The sequence below is a fragment of the Adiantum capillus-veneris genome, chromosome 13 (assembly GCF_014529385.1).
Source record: "Adiantum capillus-veneris isolate H3 chromosome 13, ASM1452938v2, whole genome shotgun sequence".
Taxonomy (NCBI): Eukaryota; Viridiplantae; Streptophyta; class Polypodiopsida; order Polypodiales; family Pteridaceae; genus Adiantum; species Adiantum capillus-veneris.
In genome coordinates, this window is record NC_140943.1 from 122,755,986 (window position 1) to 122,765,655 (window position 9,670).

A 9,670-nucleotide genomic window follows, 5' to 3' on the forward strand; every position below is an offset into this window, starting at 1 on the left:
CATGAACTCCAAGCCTCTATACAATGTGAATAAATTAAGCTAATCCACAATAACATACATACATTTTTAGAAAGATCCTAGAAGTAGAGAAGCCTAGGCAATTTCAAGTTCTGCTAGGAGTATGAGAGATTGTGTTGAGCTTGAAGGAGAGGGTTAAGATACCAAGCTCAACCCATATGGCTTGATGATTTTTTCTAACAGCACTACCGAACTGGTGTCCTCCCAGTCAGCTACACTACTACTACAAAGCCATGATTTTGATGTGGATTTCTTGTTCCAAGTATAACCGCTTTGAGGGGTTCTGTTTCCTACGAATTGAGGCTAGATTGAACAGACAGGATGATTTGAATTTGGTGGCTTGGGTAGCCATATCTACTTCAGACTGGTTTCCACTATTGGTTTCTTTGTCTAGACTTGCCAGACTTATTTTTCTTGGATTTTTGCACGTTGTATAGGCCCCAATGTAGGCTATGATTCTGGTTGTACTGGCTACATACTCCAAATATTCTTTTTTGGTGCCAAGGAAGTGGCATATGAGGTGCCCTTAAGGTTGAACTTCAGGGTGACATTTTGTCAATCTGGAACGGCCTTGTACATTGTGAGAGTGTGTGCGGTCAAGCTGGGAAGGTGCGAAACCTCTGGCTTTCAAAGTTCATGATGAGAGTCACAAACACTTTGTGAAAAATAATTTATGGAGAATCACCAACCCTCTTTCTAAAGATGGTTTAAATTCCAAGAGCGTTCGTGAGAAGACAGTCACAAACCCTCTCCCCTATCGTGCTTGGAAGTTTCTTGCTTTCGTAGACAAGTTCGTGATGAAAGATTCACCAATTCACATCCAATTTCACTTAAAAAGACCATTTAAAAACACTAAAGCTTCAGCCAGGAAACCTCAATGCTCATACGAGCACAAATATCAATCAAAACCCAAACCTCTTTCATGGTATCATTGAGCCTCACCCCCAATTACATAGTTGTAACATCAAACAATTGAAAGGAAGCTCGAACTTCCAATTTCACGCCACAATTTTCTGATTTTTCAAAGATTTAAGAGCTTATAAGTTGAAGCCCACACACCATTTTGATAAGGGGAACCCTAATTCACTCCCTCACAAGATCAAATACAAGATTGCGAAGAGGCAGGACTGCAACACACATAGATTGGGCAACCGTGGAAGCTATTGCAAAGTAGAAGAAAATTGCAGATTTTTCCTGTAAAAGCATCCCTCTCTCTCTCTCTCTCTCTCTCTCTCTCTCTCTCTCTCTCTCTCTCTCTCTCTCTCTCTCTCTCTCTCTCTCTCTCTCTCTCTCTCTCTCTCTCTCTCTCACATCCACGGAAATATGAGCTTATGTGAGCTATTGTCCCACTTTGGACCAAAACTAGGTCATTTTTAGCTCATTTTTAAACCCAAAAAATACCATTTTTTATGCGAAAAATCCCAAACGTAGCCAGAAAAATTCCTAAAATTGTGGGATCACTTGCATAAGCATAAAAATCATACATAAGCATCATTTTTCATCAATATACCATTTTGGGTCACTTTCCATGCAATTCTGCAATGGTGCCTGTTAACTGCTATTTTCGGATGTTTTTGTCCGCATCAGTCTTTATAGGTGAGATGAGTGTGCCACGATGAAACACTTGGAATATGTACATTTTTAAACCAAATTAAGCACCTTATCAAGTGGGAAAGCATGCAAAGGCGCCACATCTAGGGCCACGATTTCCTAGATAGGTATGTACATGATAGCGACTGCAGTAACCGCTTTAGCATATATCACAATATGCACATGATTGCTTTCCTTTCCATGCATTGATAAGTGTCAAAAGTGAGGTGAATTATTTTTATTTCACACTATGTACGTGCCACGACACGACATCCACCCCTCTGAACATGCACATCCTCTAGTATGTGCCAACTTGATTCCTTCTTTGTTTGCATACACCTCGATTGTAAACATCTAATGAGAGACACAACAAGAACATAGCTCCCACTTGGGTCGTATGGAAAGCATACAAAAAAAATTTCATAATAGCACAGGCATATGATTAGCAATTCATTCCCTAAAGATCCATCAAGAACATCAAAGCATTTCCCTCTATCGAAGGGCGTATAAATACTCAAACAAAGTCCATAAGTATCATAATGTCCTCCTGGGTCATATGGTAACATCAGAAAGTCACACATATTCCACATAGCATGAATTTCTAGTGAATTTGCATGATTCCCTCGAGTATCCAAAATTTCAGTATGCATCCCTAAATCATCAAGCTCCATATTATACATTACCTCATTTGGTGCCTCATAAGCTACATGCATAACTTCTCTTATAGACATGAAATCATGTAAAGCCTCATCCAAGAATATCATAAGATCTACCTCATGCTCATCTCCTTCTTTCTGTAGGTCACATACCTCATCGTACTTCTGGAAAACCCTATAATAACGAGCTTGCAATTGCTCCAAAGCATCATCTAAAAGAGCCGTAAACTCCATGTCATCCTGTTCTTGTTGTCCCCACTCATGACATGATCGATATCTTTTAGAACCCTTGTTGTATGTGTCATGAAAACCATCCAAAGCTTCATCCAAAAGATACATAAGATCATCTTCAATGGGACCCTCTTGAGATCATATCCCATGATGCAGTGGATCATCATCACACGTGCATATAGGCCATATTTCCTTCACACTTTTTCTCTACCATCACACCTTCTTTCAAGTACCTTTGTACTTCAATCCCAGAAAAATCAGCTTGCTTCACAAAGATAGAAGTCAATTCTTTTCCCATTTCATCATCGTAACTTTTCCACCACTCATTGGTAGGAGTGGGTGGTTGCATATATACTTTCGCCCCTCCCAAACAAGAGCCTACGGCTTTGAAATACACCTCATCCACCAATCCACAAGAATATGTATCACATCGTAGAGCATTGGAATCACCAAAAGTATTATCTTCATTTGGAGATTTGTGAACCTCTTTGAAGCAAGAACCAACTTCCAAATCACAATACTCTATGTCATCCTGGGTCATACCATTTTGCATGTTTACATGTCCTTGGCTACATCCATGCTCTACCACATGCTTTACAACATGTTTATCATCCTTTTCTTCACAACAGGATAATTTTTGCAAAATCAATTCACCAAAAGCATTGGAAGCATCACAAAAAGGAATCCATTCCAATGAATCCCCAATTGGAATTGAGCTCACATAAGCATCTTTTGCAGATTGAGTGCCATCCATAGCATCTTCGGCCATAGGTCTATGTGCAAACGCCATAGCATCACACAAGGAAGCACAATGCTCATGTGCCAAAACTAAAACACGAAGTTTTGCATAAACATCTTTGAGTATATCCTCATCTTTTGCATGTAGCAATGTTTCGTCCTGTAGAAGACACTCATCTGTTATAGCTTCCAACTTTTCATGAATTTGATTGCGATCAATTGTATAGCATGGTACTTGTATCAACTTGTTACTTTCAACATCATGCACATGTAGAAGCAATGCGCTCCATTTCCCATTCCATAAAGCCCAAGGTTTCTTGTGTAAAAGCATTTGAAAAAGCATCCCAGTTGTCTCTACATTCCTTTGCAATCTCTTGTACTTGCTGATAGAAATATGAAGTCACTACTTGTTGAAAGGACATAATCATCATTCTTTCAGGCCCCTTGAACCCTCATCTCCATTGCATAGCACTCAAGAAATCCCTTTTGGTCATAACACTCAAAGACATTACATTTCTCATACATTGCACCCAATGCAATCCCCTTCCATGTGCATCACTTTGGTTAGCTAAATTTTGTTTGAATCTATATTTTCTATCCCTTGCTAGAACCACTTCATGTACATCCAACTTTATCTCATCACAAATCCTCACCCCAGTTGTTTCGTGTCAGGCTCACCAAAAATGTTGGAATGTGTGTGGTCTAGCTAGGAAGGTGCACAACCTCTGGCTTTGAGAGTTCGTGATGAGAGTCACAAACACTTTGTGAAAAAACATTTATGGAGAATTACCAAACCTCTTTATAAAGATGGTTTAAATTCTAAGATCGTTCGTGACAAGACAGTCACAAACCCTCTCCCCTATCCTGCTTGGAAATTGCTTGCTTTCGTAGACAAGTTCGTGATGAAAGATTCACCAATTCACATCCAATTTCACTTAAAAAGACCATTTAAAAATATTAAAGTTTCAGCCATGAAACCTCAATGCTCATACAAGAACAAATATCAATCAAAACCCAAACCTCTTTCATGGTATCATGTAGCCTCATCCCCAATTACATAGTCATAACATCAAACAATTGAAAGGAATGCTCGAGCTTCCACCTTCACAGAGATGATTGTATGATTTTCTAGAGATTTAAGAGCTTCTAAGTTGAAGCCCACACACCATTTTGATAAGGGGAAACCCTAATTCACTCCCTCACTAGATCAGATACAATATTGCGAAGAGGCGGGACAGCAACACACATAGATTGGACAGAAATGAAGCCAAAAAAATCCCTAAATTTGTATGATCACTTGCATAATCATAAAAATCATAGAGAAGCATCATTTTTCATCAATATATCATTTTGGGTTACTTTCCATGCAATTCTGCAATGGCACCTGTTAGCTGCTACTTTTCACATATTTTGCCCGTATCAGTCTTTATAGGCGAGATGATTGTGCCACCATGAAACACGTGGAATACGTACATTGTCAAACCAAATTAAGCATCTTATCAAGTGGAAAACCACGCAAAGGAGTCACATCCAGGCCCACGATTCCCCGGATAGATATGTACATGATAGCGACTGTAGTAGCCACTTTAGCGTATATCACAATATGTACATGATTGCTTTTCTTTCCATGTATCGAGAAGTGTCAAAAGTGAGGTGAATTTTTTTAATTTCACACTATGTACTTGCCACGGCACGACAATGTTTGCACCCACGAGACTCCCAAGATAAGTGCTTCATTAAGATCAATGTGCCGTTATGTGGAATTGATGTGGATAGTGATTGCCGTCAATGTTGATCGATATGTTAGCTTGTCCTAAGATGAACATTGTCCCTTTGTTGGCTTCTCTCAGCTTGATCGTCATTGGCATCAATATTGCATCTGACAGCCTGAGGTATATAGAGTACTTCATGGCATTGACTCATGCGCCTGTATCTACAAGTGCTCTTCCTATTGATCCATCTGTTAGTTGGATATTGATTTGTACATCCATACCACCAAGCTAATTTGGCTCTATCTAAATTGCCTCGATAGGAGGAGATGGGTTTTCTAGTTGTGGAGATTGTAGCTATGTTGTGTTGTACTTTAAGCTTTAAAATTTGTGATCTTTGATTCCTCTTGGGCATGGAGTTGGATGGCTTGAGCAATCTACTTCAATTTCTTTGCTTGATGAATCTTTTCTAGCATGTCAGCAGTGAGCGGTAAATGATATCTCTTTAATTTTCAACCATTGATCTAGTTAGGCATTTTCTCTTCCTCTAATGTCGCAAGTTTTGTGGCTTTACTAGGTGATATGTCGATGATCACAAATGGGCCATTGCCTTGTTTTTTCAATTTCTTAGAGAGCTGCTTCAAGGTATAGACTAATACATAGTCACACTTTTGGCACTCCTTGTTTATTATGTGTTGGTCATGAAACTCTTTGATTTGTCATTTTTGTGTGTAGATGGTTGTAGCATCCTTGAGTTGCAATTCATCTAATTAACTCGTTAATTGGACATCCATGTTTGATAGTTCATGTCTGATCCATCCTAATTTTCTAGCTACTCATAGTGTGGGAACTAAGAATTCTATGGGCAATATGGCATTAATCCCTAACACCAAATGGAAGGGTGTTGTCGCAAGTTTTGTTTTGTATGACCAAAGAGTTGAATGTAGCCTATGGTCCCAATATGCTCTGGATTCTTCTACAATTTTGGTGAGCACTGCACATAAAACTTTATTTTTGCTCTCCACTTGTCCGTTTGGGAGGAGGGTGATATGTCGTTGATTTCGAATGAAGCACCATGAACTCTCTCAATAGGAAATAAATCATTTTGTTTATGAAGTGACTCCCTAGATTGTTCAATATCTCAATTGGTAGCCCATATCGCGTGAAGATGTTCTCGTACAATAATTGCATTGTTGTTTGGTGCCTCATTTTGTTGTGTTGCTTTAGCTTCTACCCACTTGGTTAGATAATCTATGGCCACTATGGTATATTGAGCCTACGTCCTATAGGTAGGTGGTGAGATAGGTTGAACAAAGTCTATCCCGCACTTGGCAAAATCCCTTACTCCCATGATAGGTCGTAATGACATTTGGTCGCATCTCATAGGTACCTTGGTACACTAGCAATCATCACATTGTTTCACATATTTCTCTACATCCATGAATCGGGTAGGCCACCAAATTGTTGCAAGGAGTATTGCTTTCACAGTTTTGTTTGTAGAAAAATGCTCGTCTACCTATCTAGCATGTTCTTGCTCTAGAATTGGTATGTACTCACTTTCACTGGCACAAATTTACAAATTGTTATCAATTCCTATCTTGTAAAGGTGTTTTTAAATCATCACGTAGTTTTTGACTTCCATCTAGATCGATTTCTGTCTGGATCTACTCATCTTCTCTCACAAGACTCCCTTTTTCAGGTATTCCACAATGTACTTACTCCACTTGGGTGTGGCTGCTAATATAAATAGTGTTGCATGTTCTACAGATGCCTGTATTGCACAAGAGTTGCATAAACTAACATAGTCATGAACACTCCGCTACATATGAGGCCAATACACTCCAAATCTCATCAATCTTTGAAATGTTTGTATCTTTATCTTATGAATTCCCATCATTTGTACATAAGCTTTGTCAAGTACATTTTTTTCTCCATTGGCTCTATACATAGCGTAAGTATTCCATCATTCCCATGCTCACTATATAGCCTTCCCACTATTAGCACAAGTGATGATGTTTTCTCAATGGCTGATGGTTGTCTTTCAATGTGCAAAGAACCAATGGTGAGCAAAGGTACTACATGTTTGCTCAACCTCGGTACCATCTCAATATTGAATAGATATGAGTTATACAAATCATCATCAACTCTTTGAGGTGCTTCTCCATGAATCGATCTAGACAAATGGTCCACCCTCTTATACCTAGTTCCCTTTCTGACCTAGTCCAAAAGCTTTAAAAGGATCCACAAAACCGATAAGGTATGGTTTATATTTTCTTATTTCTCAAATAATCATATGAGATCACATAGCCCACTGCACTTTCGATTCATGCTAACCTATAGTTTTAACTAAGAATAATATTTGATATATGAGCCACCAATTTTTTATCACATTTCAATAAATGTATAGTTATAAATATATATTTTTGGTCCTACATAGGTCATATTAATAGAGTTTGATCCTCTTGATTACAACTTTGTCTGGTCTGAGGATTGATCGTTGAGTAATGGACAGAGATACCTTGCCATAAATCTTGCAAATAGTGGTATCAGACTACATTGGTTTCTTCCACTAGACAATGAGTACCAAAATCCAGCTTATAACCATACTCTTACCTTACGTGAAGCTACAAGTTCTTCTGATACTAGAAGCTAATGGATTTTTGTTCCCTTTACCTCTTGATGTAAGCTTTATTTGAAGGCTCATTGATGCAATGTATTTGTTAACCTTATAATGATAATCATTAGGAAAAGTTTGGACTCAAAAATAGGCTTGTAAGAATTGTTGATGTGGCATAGCTTTCAAAAAGTGGGGATCGGTAAATTTTTTGCAAATAAGATCCAAACTTGTCGGAGGTTGGATATTTAGAATCTACTCTTCAAATGCTATCTATTGATATATAGCATGCATGTATCGGACATTGCCTTCATGTAGATCTAGAAAAAGGTGATTTTAGATTACCGTAACGGTAACAAAACCTGGCTGATTGAAAAAAAATGGCATAACTTTCATAGAAGTCATCCAAACTTTTCGGACCTTGGCTCTTTAAAATCCATTTTTCAAGAACTTTCCAATGATAGGTCATATCATGGGGTTCTAAGCAATATTTAGAGGGGTCTACCGGGTTGCTTTCTTTTGTACAACTTTGATGATGTGGCACTCTTAAAAGGCCCAAAAATGAGCTCAAAATTTTCCTAATGATTGATGACATTTATATAGTGTTTCTAATTATTTTTTATTGATGTTCCAGATTATTCATGTGAATTCCATGGTTGATGGATATGTATAGCTTATTTTTCTCTTCCTTAGCACATATTTCAACCATATGTACCACTTTTGAAAGAAGCCAGCAATAAGTAATGTACTTGACAATCGAATAAAGACATATACTTTATTGAATTTTATGTTTATTAATGGCTCAAAAAAACATACAATGTTGTTGTGTTATGAAATAATGATGTTATCCATCCTTTAAATCTCTATAGGTATTCACATCTCAAAGTCCCATCTTTTGTACACTCTCACTAAATATTATATCTTATTTTCTCTCTCTTACATGCGTTATCATAAAAGGCAAAAATCAACACCACTCCCGCTAAATATTGTAGTATCTTGTCAATCATCCATGTGTGTGTGTGTGCGTGCGCATGCACACACACACACACACACACAACCTAATCTTATTGTGGAAGACTAACAAAAGATATACACAATAAAATTTTGCAAAGACATTGCACCTAGAGTAAGGAGGCTAGTAAAGAGCAAAGCTTCAATTGCATTGATGCTCTAGCCGCATTAAAAAGAAGAAATTTTGACATATTCTACAAATATAGCATAGGTGTAAGTATTTGATTGGCTAAAAAGTTCTTCTCTTGTTGCTCTAAAGGAAAAGATTACTCTAATAGTGTATACATGCCTTGCAGAAAATAGGCATATTAACAAAAAAGATCCATATTGGACTTATTCAATGAGATTTTACTTCATGAGTCTAATATTTATAAAAAAACTAATCGTTGTGATCCAAAATAAACCCCCCCTCTTAAAACATAACACTTTTCAAAATGTCTCCACATGACCGCCCCCCTTATCCTAGTTGCATTAGCTTATTTTCTTTGATCTCGCATATACCATCATATGGGGGGAGGAATCAAGGCCACTCTCAGTACATTTGTTCCACATGGAGAGTAATAAAAAGAGTGAGAGAGAGGAAAACTATAAAGATTAAACCTTATTGTGGAGACTATAAGTGCATTAATTAGTTATTTGTATTGCTTATGTTTAGTTTGGTCTTGTGTTCACATATGGGCACAAAAAGTGTACTTGTGTTAAACATACATGAGTAGAAACCTTTCAAAGTATTAAAAAGTCAAACATCGAAATTTTGGATAATTTGCATCTTAATTACCAAGCGTAGGATGAGATGTCTTTCGACTTTAATTAATGTTCATAGAGATTTATTGTGGATAAAGGGATGTTGTATCCAATAAGTTGTTTTGACACTTACTTGATAAGAGTGTTGATTGGATTGAGGCCACCCATGTTCAATGACTCCCAAAACCATGCTTAACACCTTATAAATTCTTCATTGGAAAATAGTATTGATTTACCTTAACATGTTAACATCCCTCCCATCCTCTTTGAATTTTATTTTTTTAAAATATCTCAGATCTTTCCGTCTTATCATTGGAATTGATAGAGGTAGGGAGTGCTTGAGAATGACACTACCCCAT

The 9,670-nt window shown here is 37.5% G+C and overlaps 1 pseudogene; it reads left to right on the forward strand.

Annotated features, from left to right (window-relative positions):
- LOC147444793 (uncharacterized) overlaps positions 1-7,622 on the forward strand; it is a 30,548-nt pseudogene extending 22,926 nt beyond the window's left edge.
- Positions 7,623-9,670: the final 2,048 nt, after the last annotated feature.